The following is a 27,080-nucleotide window of genomic DNA, read 5'->3' as shown; positions in this document are numbered from 1 at the left end:
AACTCCCAAAATATTATCAACATATTGACCAGAGTATTTCTAACACCAAATGGGTGGGGGTGACCATATAAACCCCAACATAGTGTTACATTTGACTCCATAGGAGTTGACCAAAAATATATGGACACCTGCTCATCGAACATCTCATTCCAAACTGATGGGCATTAATATGGAGTTGGTCCCCCCTTTGCTGCTATAACAGCCTCCACTCTTCTGGGAAGGCTTTCCACTAGATGTTGGAACATTGCTGCGGGGACTTGCTTCCATTCAGCCACAAGGTCGGGCACTGATGTTGTTCCAATTCATCACAAAGGTGTTCGATGGGGTTGAGGTCAGTGCTCTTTTGCAGGACAGTCAAGTTCATCCACATCGATCTCGACAAACCATTTCTGTATGGACCTCGCTTTGTGCACGGGGGCATTGTCATGCTGAAACAGGAAAGGGCCTTCCCCAAACTGTTGCCACAAAGTTGGAAGCACAGAATGGTCTAGAATGTAATTGTATGTTGTAGCATTAAGATTTCCCTTCACTGGAACTAAGGGGCCTAGCCCGAACCATAAAAAACTTGCCAAGACCATTATTCCTCCTCCACCAAACTTTACAGTTGGCACTATGCATTGGGACAGGTAGCGTTCTCCTGGCATCCGCCAAATCCAGATTCGTCCGTCGGACTGCCAGCTGGTGAAGCATGAATCATCACTCCAGAGAACGCGTTTCCTCTGCTCCAGAGTCCAATGGCGGCGAGTGTTACACCACTCCAGCCGACGCTTGGCATTGCGTATGGTGATCTTAGGCTCGGCCATGGAAACCCATTTCATGAAGCTCCCAACGAACAGTGGCAGTTTGGAACTCGTAGTGAATGTTGCAACCGAGAACAGATCATTTGGCGGTCCCGTTCTGTGAGCTTGTGTGGCCTACCACTTCGCGGCTGAGCCGTTGTTGCTCTTAGACGTTTCCACTTCACAATAACAGCACTTACAGTTGACCGGGGCAGCTCTAGCAGGGCAGAAATTTGACGAACTGACTTGTTGGAAAGGTGGCATCCTATGATGGTGCCACGTTGAAAGTCACTGAGCTCTTCAGTAAGGCCATTCTACTGCCAATGTTTCTCTATGGAGATTGCATGGCTGTGTGCTCGATTTTGTACACCTGTCAGCTGTTGAACATCTACACTGGAAAATAATTCTAACACTATTTGCGTCCCCGCGGGATCTTTCTCCTGCATGATCCAAGTTATAGCAAGATCTTTCTCCTGCATGATCCAAGTTATTGCAAGGATGCATATGATGGGGTATAGTGCTCTTTAGAAGGCACCTCACATAGCCTACTGAATAGAAGAGTCAGTTGCTCATACAATTTCATAGTGGGTCAAAAGTATACACTGATTTGTTGTTCTTTATCCCACAAAGGCATGCATAAAGCAATGTAATTTCTCTTTTTCACATGGTGAAAAAGATTTATCATTGTCTCTGCAGTCTGGATCATTTCCATGTGGTAGGCTACGGGTGAGGACACAGACCTGCACACACGCATTAAACAATCAATGTTTGCCTACAATGTTCGGGGCGTTGCACTTCTAGGGATACATATACACCACATCATAATATTTCGACGTTAATGTGCATTTATGTGCCTATATTTTTGCAATTTTGTCATTATAGTAAAAATCATTACACAAACTCTTAGGCGACAACACTTCTGTTTGTCTAAAGAATTGTGTTCAGTTAATTTGAGCATATAGAGCGTGGGCGTACATCAAATAAGTACATTTAAATAAATAAAATGTGAATAATTCGTATGAATTCCTTTGTCTATCATCTACGTTATCTTTGCATTTCAAAGTTGACCCATTTTATGGCTACTCACCCCTTTATCCTTCTCTGGCAGAATCTTCTCGGTGTGAACTGACCCATATCCAATGCACAAACATGTTGATGTGAGAATAAAGGAAAATGTTGTTCCTGTTGGTAATATGGTGTAGATTAGGCCACTTGAAGAATGTCCTCCACCTCACTTCCAAAAAACTCCTTCCTCCATCGTTTGAAATATCCCAAAGAAATCCATGCGTTTGCTGTCTCGATTCCAAAGCCGCTCGAGCGCTGTCCAGTGGAAAGTGGTGCTAAAAGACTTGACTCGCCTAACTTTCGTTGCCTGCTGCTAATTGCCGATAAATCGAATTGACCAATGGACTTTGTAGCCGTTATGCTACAGTCAATTATTAGCTTTAAAGAACAAATATGGACATTTCCTAATAATAAAGATGACTGAGAAGCAAACATTGCACGCCCGCGGAATGGAGACAGCACCCTCGAATCGATGGAGTGCACTCAGCACCCACTGAATTCATTTGATCATAATGCAAAGCAGCAAAATGCACATTTCATTGTGGTAAAATCATTGTTATCAATGCCGGTTCAATACCGCTGCTGAGAACCGGATAAAAAGCACAAATATTTAGCAATTACACACCAGTTACACCACATGCAGAGAAAGAGTGCGCCATGCACTTAATGGTGCTGATATTCTTTCTGATTTAGGCAACGTCGATTTGACCACCTGCTACATTAGGGCTTCACTTCATTTCAGACTTGACGTTCACTGAGTTTACTTGTTTTGGAGTTATGCCCAAATGCTGCAAACGTTGAAAATGTATAAGGATATTACTCAAAAGCTGTGTAGCTGACACAGCGCATCGTCACGCGCAGGAAGCTTTACAATAAACACGTGAGAGACAATTGCTTCCCCTGCCTCAATACATATGCTAGATTATCATTTTTGAAAACCTAAATAGACAATTAATCGCTATGTTTTTGACATGCACATTATATTTAGGCCTACATCCTCATTTATCCACCGTGCATAAATGTCTTACTAAATTCTGGGGCAAGTGAGATTCTATGATTTGCTTGCGACACAAATTATTGGAATTTATCAAACTGTCGCATGCAACATATACACATGTTTTCAATGATTAATCAGAGCCATAATACATTTTTGTCATTTAGCAGACGCTCTTATCCAGCGCGACTTACAGTTAGTGAGTGCATAGATTTTTTTTTTATACTGGCCCCCCTGGGAATCAAACCCACAACCCTGGCGTTACAAACGCCATGCTCTACCAACTGAGCTACACGGGACTATGACAACAATTTAGCTTTCCTCTCAAATACAGTACAGTAGCCTATAAACATCCTGATTCCGTGGGTGAGATCCTTAAATCGTACATATCTGTTGCTTCACAGTGTACAGAAAATTATCAACACCTGCTCTTTCCATGACATAGACTGACCAGGTGAATCCAGATGAAAGCTATGATCCCTTGTTGATGTCACTTGTTAAATCCACTTCAATCAGTGTAGATGAAGGGTTAAAGAAGGATTTTTAAGCCTTGAGACATTTGAGACATGGATTGCGAATGTGTGCCATTCAGAGGGTGAAGACAAAACATTTAAGTGCCTTTAAACGGGGTATGGTAGCAGGTGCCAGGCACACTGGTTTGAGTGTGTCAGGAACTGCAATGCTGCAGGGTTTTTCATGCTCAACAGTTTCAACAGTGTGTATCAAGAATGGTCCACCACCCAACCAACTTGAAACAACTGTGGGAAGCATTGAAGTCAACATGGGCCAGCATCCCTGTGGAACGCTTTTGCCACCTTGTAGAGTCCATGCCCTGACGAATTGAGGCTGTTCTGACGGAAAAGGGGGGGGGTGCAACTCAGTATTAGGAAGGTGTTCTTAATGTTTTGTACACTCAGTGTATATTTGTGCTTCGTGAACGAGCGCTACGCCTGAGCAGACCTCTTCATACTTGTGTGACACCTTTGAATGTGGGTTAAAAGGGAAATAAAAGTATTATCTGAGTTTTCCCCTGCCTACCGGAGTAATCCTTGCTAGCTAGAGGGAGCGACACAGGTAGACGGTGTCCCTCGCTCCCGCCTGTCCTCACCGTTTTTAACAAAACTACGGGAAAACAGTGCCCGACAGGCGGGGGCAAAGGACAATGTCTAGTACCGGTAGCACAGAAGCCAGAAGGCTGGGGCGACACCATGAACTAGCTAGCCTGATAGTTAGCGACACCGTGTGCTTGCTAGTTATCTAGCTAGCACACAGTGTCACTCCCGCCTGCTGAGTACCGGTCCTCCTCAGGACTAGCTGGCTAAGCTAGCACACTACGCTCCCGCCTGCCGAACACCTGCCCTCGCCGTCTTTAACATAACTGGGGGAAAACAGTGCCCGACAGGTGCTAACCTTATGCCTAACCCTAACCTTAAAATAAGACCAAAAAGCAAATATCCAATGGAAACCGTTGTGCCTGTTGTTCATACGCGTATCTGGCCTCTCATTAGCTAGAATGGTCCCAACTGAGCTGACATTTATTTTCAGTGTTAGAGCGGCCACAAGATTATCTGGTCAATATCAAATAAAATAAAATAAAATAAAATTTTATTGGCCACATGCGCCGAATACAACAGGTGCAGACATTACAGTGAAATGCTTACTTACAGCCCTTAACCAACAGTGCATTTATTTTTAAATAAAAAAGTAAAATAAAACAACAACAAAAAAGGGTTGAGAAAAAAAGAGCAGAAGTAAAATAAAAGAACAGTAGGGAGGCTATATATACAGGGGGGTACCGGTGCAGAGTCAATGTGCGGGGGCACCGGCTAGTTGAGGTAGTTGAATTAATATGTACATGTGGGTAAAGTTAAAGTGACTATGCATAAATAATTAACAGAGTAGCAGCAGCGTAAAAAGATGGGGTGGAGGGTGGGGGGGGGGGGGGGCAGTGCAAATAGTCCGGGTAGCCATGATTAGCTGTTCAGGAGTCTTATGGCTTGGGGGTAGAAGCTGTTGAGAAGTCTTTTGGACCTAGACTTGGCACTCCGGTACCGCTTGCCGTGCGGTAGTCTATGACTAGGGTGGCTGGAGTCTTTGACAATTTTGAGGGCCTTCCTCTGATACCGCCTGGTATAGAGGTCCTAGATATATAATGGATAGTCTGCGATCTGTCTAACCACAAGGCGTTTGATAGTTTTTCTAGGCCGGGAACAAAAGGCGGTATTTCCATGTTTTTAAATGTGACGCTTCTCAGCTGACTCAAACAGGCGCTGCATTGCCAATGCGGTGTTTGCTATATATTGTGGATGCTGCATTTTCCTATTGCTGAAGATGCTGTTTTTTGATTGTGATGAAATGATCAAGCCAAATCAAGGGTTGCAAAAAGTTATTTTGACATGGAGATGTTTTGGTTTATGATGCACTGCATTTGCCTTCTTTAGAATAAACCATTTGAAGTTTGACCAGAATTAACTTTGCAGGAATTTTCTCTGTACGCATTTCTGCTGATTGTTTGGGGAATTGTTGGTGTGCTCACCTCAGGGCTTGTAAGATGGTCATGTCTAGATGGGATACAGCTTTTGTTAAATTGAGGTCAAAAGTATACTTATTTTTTTGCATTTTAGCTAACCCTTTCCTAACCTTAACCTAAATATCCTAACCTGCTACGTTCATTGTCCTAACCTGCTGCATAAGATCTCCTGAACCTGCTACGAAAAGTCAATTTTGACAAAAGCTTTATCCCTTCTAGACAAAACCTTGTAAGATGGACCTGATTAAGTCTGTCGCATGCTTCCCAGTCCAAACAGTTTGCTTTTATATTATGACAACATTTAGTGACATTTTTGTTTGTTTTGGAGTTCGCTCACACAACATTTTTGGCATGTTCGAGCGGATCATTTTTGTCAAGTCACCGCCTCTCAAAGTGTGTTGCATTCTGGGGCAAACAATTGTCCGACTTGCGCCTACATGTCGACTGAATGAACTACAAAAAATCATGTGATCAAAGGTCAATAAGTTTTGACTGCAGTTGACTGCAAGTTCCTGCAGTTGCTCTTCACCAACTTCATCCTGCAGCCATCACCTGCATTGTGCGAGGCTCTGTTGTCAACCAATCATTATGGTGTTTTTGTTTGACCCACGCAAACGTGACCAAAGAAATGACTGAAATAGGAACCAATTTGCTTCGATACATGTGTACAGCAAATATATACAAATAAATGTGATATCTGAGACTCTCTCTCACTAATTGATTGTATAATGTAAATATGATTTCAGTTTGCGAGTGTGTGATATGGGTGTTGGAGACATGTTTATTTCGACATGATAAAGAAACCTTTTATAAACAATGGCAACACCGCCATGTTGATCTGAGCCTTGCTGTTGTAAAACCACATTAGTTTCCGACTTTTGGCTGTCGCTGATACACCTCCCCTGACTTCACTCCTCGGCTTTCGTCTACAGTCGGTTGCTTTAGCCTTACCACTCAAATGCGCTCTTTTTCTTGAGAGGAGTCGAAGTTCGGTAGCCAAAGTCTAGGCCCGTTCGTCGGTGAATTGGTCAACAGTACTACTCCTAGTAGGAGTGGGAACTCTGGACGGGATTCTTCAATAAAGTGTTTGTTGTCATTCAACGAGAGACGACTAGTTTTTATGCACATTTTTTCACTTAAGAAATACTGCACCAAACATCTTAGTTAGATGTCAAATTTCGTGTCAATGACCTCCTCTGCAAAAACGTCAAAATTAATGACAGATTTCTTGATTTATCTTAGATTCATTCTGACTATTTGAGGAATATGTTGTTGCTATGGCATCTCAAGAGGGACAAACAGTAATATTGCCGTTTTTTCCTCATTTTTCAATCGAAGGTCTTTTAAGGGTGTATGCGAGGCAAAGACATTTGCTTCGCCTAGCCGAGTTCTGCTAGGCGCAAACCGAACCTTGTATGCAGGCGCCTTTAGAAGGCATGCACCCTGCCGCCCTCATGCTTGCCTGGTTTTATGCTGCGTTCATAACCAAGTGGGAAGGTAGAAACTACCAGTTGTGAAGTCATAAGTACGAGTTGGGTGCATTCATGTGCTTTGAACTCGTTGAGAAAAGCTGATTGGCTAATGACAAACAAGCTGCATCAACCACAAACTAAAAGTACAGCAAACAAATTATAGTGTTTAAAAACCATATAAATAGATTGCTTTTTATATTATTAAATAATGGTTTGCTGTTGCATTTAATTGCCGAAAATGCTGCTATCGAGGTCATTTCCTTATTATGTGACGTCAAAGTTCATCATGTGGGAGGGGTCGGAGCTCAGGGATGACGGAGGAGTTTCCCACTAGTAATTACCAGTTGGAGGGCCGTTCAACTGTTTTTTTCCCAGTCGTATGTGATAAATACCACTTTTCCACTTGGTTATGAACACAGCATCATAATCGACCATAGAGATGGCTAAAAGGCATTGCACACCTGCCACAGACGACCTTGCTCCTCCAGAGACCATAAAGATAGATAGAGAGCACACCTGCCACGAGTGTTCCAGTAACAAAGACAATGGTAATATAATAGCTTAATTGCATTCCCACGTTTTTTAACCCTTTCTTTCCCTTTACACATACAGCATAATAATCCTGTCACAGGATTTTTCCAATTTGCCATTCCTGAGGTCCCTGCAGACTCTTAGTCCAAATAAGGAGATACCCTCAAGATACAGTACTTGAAACCATCTGTTCCTCAAATTGAAGCCCAAGAGATCCAATAAAAAAATGGGTCCGTCTACATTATAGCTGAATATATCGTTGTATTTCTCTATGTTTATGCCACTGCTTTCTTAGAAAAAGACAGTGAACAGACAACTCACCATAGTAAAATAGCATAATATGTTAGCTCTGCATTTCTCATGAAAGGGCTTCATACATTGGGCCTATATTTTAACCCTGTGTGTTCATTAACCGGTAACATGTGTGCCTGCCTGTGAGTAGTCTCCCTAGGTAGACTTGTTTCCTCCCACAATCTATCAGTGCTACGGCATACGAGTCTGCAAATTAGGATGAGGAAGAGAGTTGGGACGCCTGGCTTTCCCCACGTCACTACCTACATCCCATTTTTGCTGTTTGTTCCTTAGTTAAACATTCCTGTGGAAACAAAGTTGTTGCTAGCACGATGGAGATCACAGAGGCTCTGTTTAATGAGTGCATTTCACTACTTTGCATCAATACCTTAACTAAAACCACTGAAAAGGTGAGGAGTATGTAATTGAGATTCTCCCAGAGAATCTCCTTATAGCTACATCCCACTGGGAAAAAACTGGTTGTATCAACGTTGTTTCCACGTCATTTCAACCAAAAATTTAAATGTGATGACGATGAACCAACGTGGAAAACGTATTGGATTTTTTACAATATATTTATTGGTATTTTTTACAGTTTAACAATCATCAGCAAAATATGACACAGATAATGCTCCATTATTCCTCCCACCTACACATAACAGCAGGCTACATGGGAGCACATCGTGCAAAACCCTTCCCTCCCCAACACATGAACACCCCCCTCCCTCCCCTCTGCCGGTATTGGCTTCAATGATTTAAAAAAATACTAGAAAATAAATGTTTCTGCACAAAAACAAATAATAATAATAATAATAATAATACATTAATTAAGAAACTGCTGAAAGTCCCCCCAGACATCAGTAAATTCAAAGGGTTTATTACGTAAATTGTATGTAATTTTTTCAGATGGATTATAGGAAGTTAGTTATTTTAGCCACATCGGCTTGCTTGGCTGAGTGTCACTCTTCCATAGAAAAGCTGTGCATTCATTGGCTGCAATGACTGCCAATTTAATTAATCTGATTTTGCTACCAATATTAACTGAAAGAACAGAGTCATCTCCAAGAAGAATAAGGGAAGGATCTAGTGGTGCAGTCATGTTAGTGACCTGTGATAAGATCTTCCCAATAATTGCCTAGTTCAGGACAGGACAAAAACATATGCATAAGTGTGCCCACCCCTGTTTTACACCTTGGGCAGCATTTTGAATATTTAGAATTTATCTTATACATTTACATTTACATCATTTAGCAGACACTCTTATCCAGAGCGACTTACAAATTGGTGCATTCAACTTATAGCCAGTGGGACAACCACTTTTCTTCTTTTTTTATGGGGGGGTGGGGGAGGGGGGGGGGGTAGAAGGATTACTTATACTATTCCAGGTATACAGTGTCTCTGGTGTAAAGTAGACCCTATGTAAAATATTGAAATGCATCAACTTGTGCCTTGTGTTAAATGAAAAACACTTGGCATCTAAAAAGAGCTTTACCCATTTCTCATCCTCAAGGACCAAGGTCATCATACCACTTCATGCAAGCCTTCAGAGCTTCATCGTTCCCCGACAGAGCTTGAAACCTTTTACCCCTTTCCTCTCCAGCCACAGTTTATCAGTTGTAGGTTTACTCATGGGCTGAATCCTACCTCCATGTTGAGTGGCAATATAAAACCTGTAGGTACTTGAAGAAATTAGTTTGAGGTAACTAAAAATGAGATGCAAGTTGTTGAAAGGATAGTAGTTCACCTTCTCTATACAGATGACCAAATGTTTTACTTCCTTTGTTGAACCAAGAAAATGTAATACCATCTCTCAGGGCTTTGGGTAAGATTATTATAGAAAGGTGTTTGTTCATATATAGACCTATGCCTTTCTGTTTGTTTATAGACTTCAATCAATATATGTAGAGTGTTTTTAATTAAAGGGTTGTTTATGAGACCTAGCAAAGCTTTACGTGGGCTTATATAAGGTACAGATCCCAATGAACCAGAGGAAATACACTCTTCCTCTATCTGTCTCCAAGAGGATGAACTTGTTGTATTTTGCCATACCCACACAGCCTTTGACTGAGATGCCCAGTAATACAACTGGAAGTCAGGTAGAGTATAGGAAGTCAGGTATAAGGTGAATGCACCTATTTGTAAGTCGCTCTGGATAAGAGCGTCTGCTAAATGACGTAAATGTAAATGTAAATGTAGAGTAAGCCCTCCTTCTGAGTATGGTTTTCATAAAGTTGTGAGTTTCACTCCTTGGGGTTTCCCTTTCCACATAAATGAAGAGACCTTCCTATTAAGTTGTTTGAAAAAAACTTTGGGAATACGAAAAGGCAAAGTTTGAAAAATAATTTTGGTAATATATTCATCTTTACACAATTGACCCGCCTAATAAGATAAGTTGGTAAATCCCACCATCTATCCAATTCTTCCCCAACCTTTTTGACAAGTGGAGTATAGTTCAGTTGATTACATTTACGTCATTTAGCAGACGCTCTTATCCAGAGCAACTTACAGTTAGTGAGTACATACATTATTTTTTTTATACTGGCCCCCCATGGGAATCAAACCCACAACCCTGGCGTTGCAAACACCATGCTCTACCAACTGAGCTACATCCCTGCCGGCCATTCCCTCCCCTACCCTGGACGACGCTAAGCCAATTGTGCGCCCCCCCCCATGGGTCTCCCGGTCGCGGCCGGCTACGACAGAGCCTGGATTCGAACCAGGATCTCTAGTGGCACAGCTAGCACTGCGATGCAGTGCCTTAGACCACTGTGCCACTCGGGAGGCTGTTGATATGTCTTAATAATTTCTGAAGGAATTTGCAATCCCAGATATGTCATTTTCTGAGGTCTCCAAGAAAACGGCTGGTCTAAGATTGGGTTCTGCATAGCTGCCCTGTTAAAAGGCATGATCATACTCTTCGATAGGTTTATTTTATATCCTGAAAAGGTCCCATATTCTTTCAGGATGTCAACTAATGTTTCGACTTTTAACCTAAATCGAATGCCATTTTTTGATGATTGACATTGAATTCACGTTAGTCAACCAAATGTAAATCAAAACTAGACGTTGAACTGACGGCTTGGCCGGCGTTACGTTCAATGCTTGGCAAACATAATGAGAGATGGCCGGATGACTGCATCTTTTTGGTCGTTTGCCCACTTGTGTCCATAATGGAGGAGCAAATGAGAATCCTCAATGAGAGTGGCATCAGTGCCACTCTTTGCCGGTCAAAATTAGGAGATGGATGTAAACTGTACAAATGGGAAGTATTCTATTGTCTATGGGTCGACAGAGACCAATGTCTCGAATGAAAAATGGAGGACAGCACTCCAGGAGCCCTTGTTCAGGAGACGTCTGGTCGGGATGGCTGTGGACAAATAGGGCCGGGATGATCCCAATATTGCAATGTCATTTCCTTGGCAAAAATGTAAACACGAAGCAGCCCAAACTCTTTGGTCCTTTAAAAACATGCTGTATGTAAAATGTTGTGCACTTTAGCTTGGAAAGTAAATAAACGAAGGACAACATAATGATGTTTGTTTCCAACATTAGGGCTGTTTTCCTAAAGAAGTTAAATCCGCTTCGTGTTTTGTTTCCTTGCCATGATACTAACGAGTATCGAGATACTGGTATTGTCCCAGCCCTATGGACAAAGTTCACACAGTTGTTCAGTGGTAAGTTAGCAGTCTGATATGGTTTGTCTATAATAAAGATGAAATACAAACGTCCAGTACACTAACCAATGTGTACAGTAGCATTATTACCTATAGTTGCCATAAAGAGATAATTTGTGAAGGTAAACATATGCAAAGAGCTGTTTATAGTTAGCTAGCTGGCTTGGTAATTATCTGTAAATCATACGGCTGGTTTTTATGACCAACTGGATAGTACAACAACTCTCTTGAAAAATTGCACAAGCAGAACACAGAGGGCTGCTTTACCTAATTCAGGCGCTGTTCAAATGAGGGAAATTACAGGAGTGCAAACAGACTTTGCTGAAGGTGATGCTGGTGTGAAATGAAGCCTTTTTTGTATTCCTTTCAGTAACCTTAGCCTTTAGCCTTTAGCCGAGCTTGTTAAACTGAAGGGAGTGTGACCCTTACGTGACTGTGCTGTTACTCACTGTACTGTGATTGTTTCCCCAGGCTCATCACGTGGCCCCAGTGCCGATGATCAATGTGGCCCTGGTGGTGCAGAGGCCACTCTGGTACTGAAGGATGAGAAGGGCAATCTGAAGGCTGTGCTCAGCGCCATCACAAAGCTAGACCTGGCTCACCGGTAAAGCCTGAACTCACTTTTCAAACCTCTCTCCTAACCTAATTAGTTTTACTTTAGTCTAATCTTCTCTTTTTCTCTTTTACCTCTGGTACTTCAGCTAGCTTAGCAAACAAACATTAAAGACATACGTGTGTTTTTTTCTATTTCTGAAGTAATATGTAGATAGTAAACAAACTATTTCTTGATGATGAGCATGCCTGTGTAACTGTTGTATGGTATTATTAAATCTTATGTGCTATTATTAACTGTAGTATTAACTCTTGTCTCCTCAGTTCCTTGTCGGATTCTACAGATGCACCATAGACAGCATTTTGTCTGGTTAAGCAGTGGCTGTAGAAGGCCCATACGATCACCAATGACTCTAGTCACAGACCAGTCTCTCCGTTATCACACCTTCCCCTTCCACATTCAGACTGCACTGACTCATCATGCACACCTACAGTGCCTTTAGAAAGTATTCACACATTTTAGTCATTTAGCAGACGCTCTTATCCAGAGCGATTTACAGGAGAAATTAGGGTTAAGTGCCTTGCTCAAGGGCACATCAACAGATTTTTCACCTAGTCAGCTCGGGGATTCAAACCAGCAACCTTTTGGTTACTAGACCAATGGTCTTAACCGCTAGGCTACCTACCCCTTGAATTAATCCAAAAAAAATTACCCATCTACACACAATACCCACCCAATAGTGACAAAGTGAAAAAAATATTTTAGAATATTTTGCACATTTATTGAAAATGAGCTTTCCACACCTGGATTGTGCAACATTTACCCACTAATCTTTTCTAAATTCTTCAAGCTCTGTCAAATTGGTGCTTGATCATTGCTAGACAACCATTTTCAGGTCTTGCCATAGATTTTCAAGTAGATTTAAGTCAAAACTGTCTAGGCTACTCAGGAACATTCACTGTCTTCTTGGTAAACAACTCCAGTGTCGATTTGGCCTTGTGTTTTAGGTTATTGTCCTGCTGAAAGGTGAATTAATCTCCCAGTGTCTGTTGGAAAGCAGACGGAACCAGGTTTTCCTCTAGGATCTTGCCTGTGCTTAGCTACATTCTGTTTCTTTTTTATCCTGAAAATCTCCCCAGTCCTTAACGATTACAAGCATACCCATAACATGATGCAGCCACTACTATGCTTGCAAATATGTGTTGTATTGGATTTGCCCCAAACATAAAACTTTGTATTCAGGACAAAAAGTGAAATGCTATGCCACATTTTTTGCAGTATTACTTTAGTGCCTTGTTGCAAACAGGATACATGTTTTGGAATATTTGTATTCTGTACAGGCATCCTTATTTTCACTCCGTCAATTATGTTAGTATTGTGAAGTAATTACAATGTTGATGAATCATCCTCAGTTTTCTCCTATCACAGCCATTAAACTCTGTAACTGTTTTAAAGTCAGTCACCATTGGCCTCATGGTGTAATCCCTGAGCAGTTCCTTCCTCTCCGGTAACTGAGTTAGGAAGGATGCCTGTATCTTTATAGTGACTGGGTGTATTGATAGACCATCCAAAGTGTAATTAATAACTTCACCATGCTCAAAGGGATATTCAGTGTCTGCCAATAGGTGTCCTTCTTTGCGAGGCATTGGAAAACCTTGCTGGTCTTTGTGGTTGATTGTGTGTTTGAAATTCACGGCTAGACTGAGGGACCTTACAGATAATTGTATGTGTGGGGTACAGAGATGAGGTAGTCATTCAAAAATCTTGTTAAACACTATTATTGAGTCCATGCAATTTATTATGCGACTTGTTAAGCACATTTTTACTCCTGAACTTATGTAGGCTTGCCATAACAAACGGGTTGAATACTCAAGACATTTCAGCTTTTGATTTTTAAAGAATCTGTACACATTTCTGAAAACATAATTCCATTTTGACATTATGGGGTATTGTGTGTATGCCAGTGACAAAAAAAAGTATTTAAATTCAGGCTGTAACACAACAAAATGTGTAAAAGGTCAAGGGGTGTGAATACTTTATAGGCACTGTATATATTGGCTTGACATATATCTAATTATGTGGCTCTGGCCTGAAGCCAGTCCCATCAGGGACATCAGATGTCTCCTTGAGTCCCACATAAACACAGTCATTACCTTCGCTCATTATGCTCTTCTCTGGTCAAATGAATTGGGAGGGCTGGTTGGTGGGTTCATTGGTTGGTTATCACTGTCCGTCTGGGCAGCAGATGCAGATGAAGTCTTGGTCATAGGATAGTGCCATTTGTTTCATTTTTCTTAAGCTACTGTCACTTGTAACACAAACTGTCAGTCTGACAAGCCTGTCATGGCATCTCTTCTTGGCTCCTCCTTGCCGTAGGCCCAATGCGTTTCTGTACATGGGTTCACACATATTGTTTGAGCGAGATTTAAGTAATGTGGCACCAGCTATAGCCATAGAAAATATTTTTGCTGGATTGGTTGGACTTAGATCCAAGGATGCAGTAGCTGAGCTAGCAGATAGAAAACTGAGGAGGGTTGGCTCTGTAGTCTTCAACTCATCGAAAACAGTGGTCCACCTGAATGCTTTAAGTGAGAGGGTACTAGTCTGACGCAGGACTGAGTTGAAGCGAAGAGTTGCTAGGGTGGTGCATTCTGGATAAGAGCGTCTGCTAAATGACTAAAATGTAATGTAAATGTAACCTACCCACAAGCTGTTGGCTTGGGTGCATGTGCCAAGACCAGACTAGGCACATTTACTATTTAACGCAACAGCTTTTGTGACAAAACTATCAGTAGAGTTGAAAATGAGCTAGAAACACATTGAACAGTAGATTTTTATTCGGTACATGGAAATGTATGCGAAAAAGTACATTTTGTGTGCGTTACATCATCACGCCCGGTTTGGTGTTTCACACCACTAGTGGGAAAATGCACATATTTTCTTTATTTGGATTTTAGAATATTCACATGAAAATCTGTCACCAATTGGATGGAAACCTAGCTATTGTCATTGGTCCCCAATATTGGGAAATGTAAGCTTTGGAAGCTAAAGGTAACAAAAATATATATGTTTTGCTAGCTAGCTAACCAGCTACCTAACTTAGCTAGCTTGCTAGGTAGCCAGCTAGCCCTTGATCATGACTCTCAGTTCCATTACATTACAATAAGAGTCATTGGACGAAGGCGTCTTCTGTACGGGGGAGTTTTGTTAAAAGCCTAGACACTCGGTCTGAACATGAATACGCATCACTTGGGGTACTGTTTTGGAAGCATAAGGATCTTATCTTTCATATCAGCGAGAAATGATATATACAATTTTTTTAAGGTTAAATTGATACACACCTTTATAGGGTTAGGGTTAGTGTTCTCACACGGTCATATCTCCATGTTAAAGTGCGTGTTCACGGAAAACAGACGGAAGACAGAGTCGACTACCTGTGCTAATTAGGTATCTGCGTCTCCGAACACCTGTGTGGAAATGGAAGACGGACTCCACAAACGTGTTGTCACTGACAGATACTGTTGATTTGATTTATTAGGATCTCCATTAGCTGACGCTAATGGCGACAGCTAGTCTTACTGGGGTCCGACATATAACGAAAAATACATTACAGACAAAATACTTTACAATTTACATACAGTACATTTAAAAACATTAACATGTAGTGTGTGTGTGTGCATCTATCAGTTACACATACATGTCAGTACATACTGTACACACAACAAGTAGATCACATGGGGGAGAGGCGTTGTGCCGTGAGGTGTTGCTTTATTTGATTTTGAAACCAGGTTTGCTGTTCACTTGCGCTATATAAGAATGAAGGGAGTTTCATGCACTTATGGCTCTGTATAATACTGTACATTTCCTTGAATTTGTTCTGGACCTGGGGATTGTGAAAAGACCGCTGGTGGCATGTCTGGTGGGGTAAGTGTGTGTGTCAGTGCTGTGTAAGTTGACTATGCAAGAATTTGGAATTTCCAATACATTCATGTTTCTTATAAAAATAAGAAGTGATGCAGTCAGTCTTTCCTCAACTCTTAGCCAAGCGAGACTGGCATGCACAGTATTAATATTAGCCCTCTTATTACAATGAAGAGCAAGACATGCCACTCTGTTCTGGGCCAGCTGCAGCTTAACTAGGTATTTCCTTGCAGCACTCGACCACACGACTGGACAATAATCAAGATAAGACTAAGCTAGAGCCTGCAGGACTTATGTGGTGTCAAAAAAGCAGAGCATCTCTTTATTACAGACAGACCTCTCCCCATCTTTACAACCATTTAATCTATATGTTTTGACCATGACAGTTTACAATCTAAGGTAACGCCAAGGAATTTAGTCTCCTCAACTTGTTCAACAGCCACAACATTCATTACCAGATTCAGATGAGGTCTACAACTTAGGGAATGATTTGTACCAAATACAATGCTCTTAGTTTTAGAGATGTTCAGGACCAGTTTGTTACTGGCCAGCCATTCCAAAACAGACTGCAACTCTTTGTTAAGGGTTTCAGTGACTTCATTAGTTGTGGTTGCTGATGTGTATATAGTTGAATCATCAGCATACATGGACACACATGCTTTGTTTTATGCTAGTAGCAGGTCATTGGTAAAAATAGAAAAGAGTAGAGGGCCTAGAGAGCTACCCTGCGGTAGACCACACTTTACATGTTTGACATTAGAGAAGCTTCCATTAAAGAAAACCCTTAGAGTTCTATTAGATAGATAGCTCTGAATTCACGATATGGCAGAGGTTGAAAAGCCATAACACATACATTTTCTCAACAACAGGTTATGGTCAATAATATCAAAGGCTGCACTGAAATCTAACAGTACAGATCCCACAATCTTTTTATTATCAATTCAACCAATCATCAGTCATTTGTGTCAGTGCAGTACATGTTGAGTGCCCTTCTCTATAAGCATGCTGAAAGTCTTTTGTTAATTTGTTTACAGAGAAGTAGCATTGTATTTGGTCAAACACCATTTTTTCCAACAGTTTGCTAAGAGCTGGCAGCAAGCTGATAGGTCTGCTGTTAGAACCAGTAAATGCAGCTTTACTACTCTTGTGTAGCAGAATTACTTTGGCTTACCTCCAGGCCTGAGGACAAAACCGGTTAAAACAGTGTACAGTAAATGTGTATTTTCTATTTGTGAAATTATTTTTGAAGCGATATGAAAGTAGAGGGATTTATGTTTCTACTACCGTACCGCAATTGAGAATCAATTCACGTATTTGGCTGTTTTGGCTCCCAGTGCCAATTCGCTTGTAAACAGAACATGTAAGGTCCTTGGACTATAAGGAGTAACGTTAGGCTCCTTTAGTCCATTATTGGGCTAGGTAGCCAGCCATTTAGCTAACTAGTTAGATAGCTAGTTATTAGCTTCATCATGACTAGCTTAAGCGTATCTACTAAAGGTATAGGCTACATAGAGTAATGACCAATGATTTACTGTATATATACACATCATTGGTAGTGACCGATATTAGATATAAGTAGATTAACCTTTGTCTGTGGAGACAACAGTACTGGGCTATGCACTGGGCTATGATGATGCGTCAAGACAGCTGGCACTGGCTAACGTTAGCACAAAGATTAGCTATCTGCGTCTGAATTAACGGTCTGGCGCCAACATGTTTCTAGGGGGACGGATTTGCATGAGCACAACTCCTGTTTGCATTTTAAGCCCTGCCTACCCAAAACCATGATTGGTTGGGAGAGTTGTCTGTCGGAAGAGGATCCACTCAACATTCCCCCCCCCCCAAATGCGAAGACACCAATTCAGGATGCCATATCTTCCAGACCCTAGTCACTGCTTTTGCCTAGGGTCGGGTTTACTAGACTAGACTGTGAGCACAGCTGCTCGTGTGCAGTTGGTGATGGCGCTTTGCTGCCCTCTGGTAAGGGAACTATAGCATGCGCCGGCTGCAGAGGGCAGGCAGACTTTGCAGGTCACACCTGTGAAGTGCCGGACATATTCCATCTCAACCCTCCAACCAGGGGGAAGATGCTGTATAACAGGAAGCATCTTGCTAGGCTTAAAAAGACATCTGAGCCACTCACCTGAAATACATTTTCTTCATATCATAATGTTTCTTTAGACCTGACTAAAATAAATAATGGATTTATTGTGATGGTGTACATTAAATTGGTATATTATACTTTTTTTAAATGTAGATGTTCCAAAGGTCTGCATCAGCGGCTTGTATGCGTGGAGGCCAGGAGATGCTAAACATGTTTATGTTAATTAACGGTCAACTACACTGAGACCAGCAGTCGTTTGCATGACAATAACAGGCTGACAACATTTCATGACCGCCACAGCCCTACTTTTTACTCTTGTTTAATGCTTTGACAATATCATGTTGAGACAGTGTGTAAGAGCGGTCCTCCAAGTCCATCTGTGGTGTGCCGACATGCAGTGGCGGCTGGTGAAAAAATATTCTCGGTGGGGCTGTGCCATACTTTTTTTTCCTGTAACCATCGCGATATATTTTAACACAAACTGCAGGACAGCAGTGCTCAGTGAAACATTCAGTAATTATTTAATGCCAATATTAAAAAGTTGAGGCATTCTTACACAAAAACATATTACACAAACCCAAGCCTTTCATTTGCATTTAAAGTGAACTTTTCACCATTGGTAGTAAACAGGCAACGCAACAGGCATGCTGTCAGAACAGAGTGGAAAGTGGACAATAACATGAAATTATTATAAAGTTTATAGGAAATCTTACACTGTATGAAAGGATGTATAATATAGAAATGGATATCAAGTGGATGAACTCAAACCTTTGACTGGAAGAATAGCATACAGTATTTTATGATCATACTAAATGTGACTAATTGTTAATGTGCTCCAGAACTGCAACAATTAATTGATACAAAACAACATATATACAGTAATATTAGCAAAGACACTATTAAGACTTTCTAGAGTACCATATATAACTGGATTTTTTTATGCTAAGGTCAACTATATACAAAGAAACATGCGGCCAGAGCTGCTCTGTGTGTGTGTGTCTGTCATCTTATTTGTACAGGAATTTTGCCCGTCTGTCCTTCTGAGTGGCAAACCTCTCAATGACCCTTTGATTAAAGTCAGGAATGTCCCTGACAAGTTTCTTCTCCATGGAGAGCATGGCCAGAGCGTTCAGGCGATCCTGTGTCATGCTGTTTCTCAGGAAGGTCTTGATCCTTTTCAGTGTAGAGAAGCACCTTTCTGACTCAGCAGTTGTCATGGGTGTGGTGATGAGGATCTTGAGGAGGCTGGCAGTCTCTGTGAAAGTGCTCTGAAGGTTGTTCTCCATGAAGAACTGGTACAGGGGCACTGCACCACTACAAGCCTTGAACTCACTGTTCTCATAGATGAGGGACAGTTTGGTTTTGAGCTTGGCCTTGTTCAACATGGGGTACGCCTCCACGGTTGTTTCAAGCGCTGTATCGGGGAACTTCACACTGTGTTGTGGGAACAACTCTCCGTGCAATAGTGTTGCGCTGATGAGGTGCTGGGTGAAGGAGAACCTCTCTTTGGCATGACTCAGGATGGTATCACATACCTGTAAAAGATACATCATCAGCTTTAATTTGCAATTAAGCTATTTTTGATGCAAGTGATCCTGACTGACACATGCCTATGTCCAACTCAAGTATATGATTACCAAGGTGCTGATTGTTCAGGGTTTTGGCTACATACTACCAGGCCTGAAAAAAGTTCTAGGTGGGAAACACTGACAATTACATCACAACTTACCTCTATAGCCAACCTCTGTTGTTCTCCTGGTCCCAGCATCCTCCGTCGCTTGATGGGCTGTTGCTGCTCGTCAGATGCGCTGTCCCCACACAAAGAGGGAATTGAGGCCCTGGGTCCAAAAAATAAAGTTTAATTTGATAACTTGCAATCAGACTTCTTAACTCACTGTAATTCCCCCTCAACACACAACCAGTGACTTATATATATATATAGACAGACAGACAGACAGACAGACAGACAGACAGTGTGTATATACACACAAACTATGTCTAGTAACTGCTTTTAACCTGTGATGTACATAATTAACTGATGTTATTACGTTTTAAAGCCTTTTTCTATTACATTTGTGAGAGGGATGCAACATAATTTTGTTCTGCTGTTCACTTAGCAATAAAGTTAATATTCAATAACAACTAGGCCTCTTCTAGAAATTGACCTGGTGGACACCTGAATAATTATTACAAACTGTGTAGTACTTTCCTGCATTATTATCAACGTCTGATTGTGTCTTCTCTTTCCTTTTAAAATACTAAAACAAATATAATTGTGACGGCTCTATGATAATCACTCACACAAGCACCAACTGGCAGTGGGTGGAAACGTCAGTCGTCTCGTCAGCTTGAATGGCGATAAAATCAGCACTCTTTACTTCCTCCAGGATGTAATCCTTAAGCATTGACAGCATACAGTCCAACAGCTCGTTCTGTATCGTCTTTGACGTGCCCTTAAAAACGGTAGCTGTCTTCAGGTGCTCCTCCAGCACACTGTCGAGGGAGGCAACAAAATCCACTAAGCCCCGGAAAATGCCGGGGTTGTCTGAGGAGTCAGTCTCCTCGTGCCCACGCAAGGCCAACTCAAAAGCCCCACAGAACTTCACACAATCGATAATTTTGGATAGAATGTGCCTGTTTTTATCCACCTCCTCATTGTGTTTCCTCACCGCAATCCTGTGGCCGTCATCCAGCTGCGTAGCAATGTTCACCCTTCCTAATACAGCTAGCTTTACAGAGTTGTCCATGTGTGCCCTGGTGTTCTCATGTTTCTTTACCTTCTCTGACAGGTGCTTCATATCCCTCACTCCGGTACCTGTCCATGCTGAATCTGACCCCGTCGTTTTAAAAAAGCAAGCACGGAAAGCAAAATAAAGCATTAGCATCAGTGCACCCAGCTAGCCAAGCCTTCCTGGTGTACCAGCTACGGGAGAAGCCGCGCATATACTGCTTCCCTTTCTCGCTAGCCTGCTGTCTGATTGAGAGGTCAGGTTGATCTGGGCCCAGCTCTTTCACCCGAACTTTCTCTGACAAAGTTCTCCTCTCAAACGGATCTTGGAGGAGAGATTTCACCGAGTTAGGGTTGGGTCTTGGAGGAGTAACGTTTGCGTTCGCCATTGTTGTCTAGTAAAAATGGCGTCACTGGACCCCGGTCCTTATTTTATCAGGGGGCGAGCTTGGGGCGGTAAAATAATCGCCCTCCTTGGATTCGATTTAAGATCGCTTATTGACTACATTTTATGTCATACATTCATATCTTAAATTAGCAATTGGCTTAACTGCTACGTAGACCCGCCTCCTCGGGGCACTTTCTGTATCGCCCAGAGCTGACGAGGCGTTTGACAGGCAGAGGAAAGGTTGCGAATATGATTTTCTATCATATCTTACACATATTACTGTGTGCATTCCATATTTCAAACACACAAATATTGACATACTGATGTTTTTATTATTATTATTATTATTATTTTTTATTTTTTTATTTTTTAAAATAATTTTATTTAAGGGGCGCGCCCTAGCGCCCTCTATCGGCCAGCCGCCACTGCCGACATGGGAGATTACATGTTTCAATTAGCAGAGAGGCTGAGGAAATTTAAGCCATGCTAATTCCAGTCCCCAATGAAAAATCCCAGTGAAAAGGCTAACCACTGAGGCATAATCGCCTGCCCCAGACAGCTCTCGTTTTATGGATACATTATAGAATTAATTCAAATGTGTCGCTATTTAGTACAGAACTTAATTAACTCTGTTCAGTGCAGTTTAGTATGTAAAACATTAAGAACACCTGCTCTTTCCATGACATAGACTGACCAGGTGAATCCAGATGAAAGCTATGATCCCATATTGATGTCACTTGTTAAATCCACTTCAATCAGTGTAGATGAAGTGGAGGAAACAGTTTAAAGAAGGATTTGTAAGCCTTGGGACATGGATTGTGTATGTGTGCCATTCAGAGGGTGAATGGGCAAGACAAAAGATTAGATCCAGCCAACCTGACACAACTGTCGGAAGCATTGGAGTCAACATGGGCCAACATCACTGTGGAACGCTTTCGACACCTTGTAGAGTCCATGCCCCAACAAATTTAGGTTGCTCTGAGGGCAAAAGGGGGTGCAACTCAATATTAGGAAGGTGTTCCTAATACTTTGTACACTCTGTGTATATTAACAATATAAATGGCTGAAACCTTGAGGTCTTTCCTTGTGCTGTGACTATAATGCAACGGATTCTCCAATCCATGAAATGTTGAACCTTAATGAGAAAGATCACACTCTGGAGGGCTTTGGACAGAATATACATTTACATTTTAGTCATTTAGCAGATGCGTATCCAGAGCGACTTACAGTTAGTGAGTGCATACATTTTCATACTGGCCCCCCGTGGGATTCAAACCCACAACCCTGGCGTTGCAAACGCCATGCTCTACCAACTGAGCTACACGGGACACATATACATGTACTTGAGGTAAGGAAACTGCTGAATTTTGATGTTCCCAATTATTTACAACTTCTGTCCATTCATCACTTGGACGAGTAACTTTTGAGGGTGTGTGAACTGAGCAGCAAGATTGTGCCTGTCAAGGTTCTGGAGGTGAGGTGCTTTCCTTCAACACTTCAATACTCCATAGGTGTTAGTTACCTTCAGACTGAAGAGATGTCTAGCTTCTGTCTGTACCCCCGAACCTGGCAAAGTCCCAAGTCGGCCCAGCAGAGTTTCAAGTAGTTGAATGTGGAAAAACTGGGTTCATCCACAGTTTGTGTTTTTAAATCAACATTGTTATATGGAGTGATATGTCCTCAATCACCATTCTGATAGCACCCAGTACGACAGTATACCACATTGAGAAATAGCACTAAACAAGATTAAAGGAAGTCATATCAAGTTTATTCAGTCGTTATTGTTACAGGATTTCCACATGAATGAACACTGCATGTCACACATCCTATGGTTCTTATGGACTGGCATGTCCTTTCCCCTTTACATTACTGAGGCAACAGCAGCCTCTGCTGGTCTCTTTCTTCTAAGTAGGGAAAAGCGTAGGAGGAAATGTACCTGTCCTCCATGATCTGTGAGTAGAATGCTGCTCAGAGAGTATTGTTGTATGTGAATAGAATAGCTTTCCTATGTCTATCAGTGGTGGCAGGCTATAGAGTGCATGCAGGAGAATGACTGTATTGTGGTCCACAGCAGGTAACAATTTGAGGCAATTGCTCTATTACTTTAACATATCCACATTTAGTAAAGGGCACTTGCACTGAGAGAGGGAATTGTACATCAAAGCACAGAAAATTACAGCCAATTAAACTGGTGGCCTTTATGTGCAAAGCCAAGCACAATACATAGTGGCATGAAGCGTTACAGCATTGTCTTTATTTGTTTAGTTACTAGGGAGAGAATCACATTTTAATAGTTGATGTTACCAACAGCTTCTGAGTGTCTAATTAAACAAGCGTTCCGGCCCAGTTTCTTTTTAGAAGTTTATCGCATTTAACATTTTGTATACTGAATTGGTCCCAGCATTAGAAGGACTGTAATACTACAGATGTCGGATCAACTTGATCACTCTTTTGTCGCATATAATTTCCCTGCTGCATCAGGAAATTAAAACGAGCCTCGTGATTTAGATAAATTCCCTGAAAACGAGCAGTTCTCTTTCTCTCCATGCGTGGGCAACCGAGTCATTGGGATCAGGGCTTGCTATCAAAATCATCCTCACTCTCGCTCACCCAAATGATAAAGCACCAGTCAGAATATTAATACATGTCCTACTGCTAGGCCTACTGTAGGCCAAGGTCCTATTACTGCAACATTCAAATGTACAAAAATGTATCTGAAATGCAGCAATACACATCAACAACCGTCGTTTTATATAGCTTAATAACACAAGATAGATATTGGTCTCCACTATGACATACAAGTGTATCCGAAAAGCAGCCGTTGGCTACACCTAAACTATAACCTACTGTAGCCTATCAAAACTAATTGAACACATAAGCCTATAATATTAGCTGTAAAGACAATTGAGAATAGTGAGGTAGGTAACCTACGGAATGGAGCGCAATGGCACATGAAAGAGAGCGACTGAGATTAAAACAACAACAAAAAACACGGAAAAAAAGCAGCCCAATGATTTTGGAGATCTACATATTATTGAAATAGAGGACAACTTAAGGTTTCTAATGACCTAAGTTTGCCAATCAGCTGTCAAGAATGAGTTCAATCGAGTGAAGGCTTAACTAAATGAACCACAGAGACAAAATGCAATATGAAAGTTTATTGAAGTAGTTTGGGGAATGGCCTCGTCTCCGAGGGAAGATTTGATGGTAGCCCTATGCGGGGGAAAGGAGTTCCAATGACGGCCCTTATAAGGCTGGTAATGATGATGGTGGTGGGGAGGTGGAGGGTTGTCGCTAACTTTTGCTGTAACACAGAGAGAACGTGGGTAAGTTTGAAATATAAATACATCCCAAGAGAGGAAGGTGATAAATGCAAGCGTTCCCATGGGTTAAACAGCAAGCATGGGGAATGTGCATTTATGTGTGATGCCAGAGAGGGAGAGGCGAAAGGAGAGGGTTTTCTCCGCCCAAAAGTCTGTCCATGAAAATAAGACCACGAAGTGAGGAATTTTTGTATGGGAGGTCAATGGCTAGGTTTCCATCCAATCGGTGACAGATTTTCATGCGGAAATTCAAAAATCGGCACATTTTCCCACCAGTGGTGTGTTTCATCAAACTGACTACAGCGCAGGTAAGCTGTGCGGGTAGGCTAGTCTACAAAAGGAGATTATTATGGATAAGAGCGAGAATATTTTTATTTGTCAAAATGGCAGTGAATCATCGATCATCATGTCACCAGAATAAGATCCTCAACATTTATTAGAAAGGAGCATCAAGCTCATCACCATGCACTTTCACCACCCTGTGAAGATCATCATAACTTATTTATTTATTTTTACCCACTTTTTCTCCCCAATTTCGTGATTACGATCTTGTCTCATCGCTGCAACTCCCCAACGGGCTCGGGAGAGTCAATGGTCGAGTTATGTGTCCTCCGAAACGTGACCCGCCAAGCCGCGCTTCTTAACACCTGCTTGCTTAACCTGGAAGCCAGCTGCACCAATGTGTTGGAGAAAACAACTGACAACCGAAGTCAGCCTGCAGGCGCCCAGCACACCACAAGGAGTCGCTAGAGCGCTATGAGTCAAGTAAAGCCCCACCGGCCAAACCCTCCCCTAAACCAAACGACGCTGTGCCAATTGTGTGCCACCCTATGGGACTCTCGGTCATGGCTGGTTATGACACGGTGGGATCGAACCCCAGGCTGTAGTGACGCCGCAATACTGCGATGCAGTGCCTTAGACTGCTGCACCACTCGGGAGGCCATAATCATAAATTTTTCATCTGTAGCCTAATAAACTGCATGGTTTCCCGAGTCGTAGTGGGACGACCTCACACCATATCATCGCGTGACTCCAAGTTTACTTCGGTATAATGGTTATTACATCAATATTTGCTCATAAAGGCGTTTCCACCGCCATTTATTGCATAATGCATGTTACCGACACAAAAATATTCCACCATGTCAAACGAACAAATTATTTGTCTGCATTTATACAGTTATACAGAAACGTCCTGTTTCCATCACAGCTGTCGTAATTTTTTTTGATATATACGGTATGACTTTACTCGCATATAAACTGTGGATGGAAATGTGGTTAATGAGAGTATCAAATAGACTACCAGTCAAAAGTTTGGACATACCTACTCATTCAAGGGTTTTTCTTTATTTGTACTATTTTCTACATTGTAAAATAATAGTGAAGACATCAAAACTATGTAATAACACATACGGAATCATGTAGTAACCAAAGAAGTGATAAACAAATCAAAATATATTTGAGATTCTTCAAAGTAGCCACCCTTTGCCTTGATGACAGCTTTGCACACTCTTGGCATTCTCTCAACCAGCTTCATGAGGTATTCACCTGGAATGCATTTCAATTAACAGGTGTGCCTTCTTAAAAGTACATTTGTGGAATTTCTTTCCTTCTTAATGCGTTTAAGCCAATCAGTTGTGTTGTAACAAGGTAGCGTTGGTATACAGAAGATAGCCCTATTTCGTAAAAGACCAAGTCCATATTATAGCAAGAACAGCTCAAATAAGCAGAGGAACGACAGTCCATCATTACTTTAAGACATGAAGATAGCCTTATTTGTCAATCCGGAAAATTTCAAGAACTTTTAAAGTTTCTTCAAGTGCAGTCGCAAAAAACTATCAAGTGCTATGATGAAACTGGCTCTCATGAGGACTGCCACAGGAAAGGAAGACCCAGAGTTACCTCTGCTGCAGAGGATAAGTTCATTAGAGTGACCAGCTGAGAAATTGCTTCCCACATAAATGCTTCACAGAGTTCAAGTTACAGACACATCTCAACATCAACTGTTCAGAGGAGACTGTGTGAATCAGGCCTTCATGGTCGAATTGCTGCAAAGACACCACTACTAAAGGACTCAAATAATAAGAAGAGACTTGCTTGGGCCAAGAAACACGAGCAATGGACATTAGACCGGTGGATATCTGTCCTTTGGTCTGATGAGTCCAAATGTGAGATTTTTGGTTCCAACCGCTGTGTCTTTGTGAGACGCAGAGTAGCTGAACGGATTATCTCTGCATGTGTGGTTCCCACCGTGAAGCATGGATGAGGAGGGGTGATGGTGTGGGAGTGCTTTGCTGGTGACACTGTCTGTGATTTATTTAGAATTCAAGGCACACTTAACCAGCATGGCTACCACAGCATTCTGCAGCGATACGCCATCCCATCTGGTTTGCGCTTAGTGGGACTATCATTTGTTTTTCAACAGGCAGTGACCCAACACACCTCCAGGCTGTGTAAGGGCTATTTTACCAAGAAGGAAAGTGATGGAGTGCTGCATCACATGACCTGGCCTCCACAATCCCCCGACCTCAACCCAACTGAGATGGTTTGGGATGAGTTGGACCGCAGAGTGAAGGAAAAGCAGCCAACAAATGCTCAGCATATGTGGGAACTCCTTCAAGACTATTGGAAAAGCATTCCAGGTAAAGCTGGTTGAGAGAATGCCAAGAGTGTGCAAAGCTGTCATCAAGGCAAAGGGTGGCTACTTTGAAGAATCTCAAATCTCAAATA

At 41.8% G+C, this 27,080-nt stretch overlaps 1 protein-coding gene across 1 annotated transcript in view; it reads right to left on the bottom strand.

Annotated features, from left to right (window-relative positions):
- LOC121578349 (metabotropic glutamate receptor 4-like) overlaps positions 1 to 2,316 on the bottom strand; it is a 303,853-nt gene extending 301,537 nt beyond the window's left edge. Inside the window, exon 1 of the mRNA XM_041892671.2 lies at positions 1,867 to 2,316. The gene's annotated coding sequence lies outside the window, so the exon portion shown is untranslated. The remainder of the gene's footprint in view (positions 1 to 1,866) is intronic.
- Positions 2,317 to 27,080: the final 24,764 nt, after the last annotated feature.

This window comes from Coregonus clupeaformis, chromosome 12 (assembly GCF_020615455.1).
Source record: "Coregonus clupeaformis isolate EN_2021a chromosome 12, ASM2061545v1, whole genome shotgun sequence".
NCBI classification, from domain to species: domain Eukaryota; kingdom Metazoa; phylum Chordata; class Actinopteri; order Salmoniformes; family Salmonidae; genus Coregonus; species Coregonus clupeaformis.
Note: the sequence above shows the minus strand (reverse complement) of the source record. Positions and strands in the feature narration are given on the sequence as shown.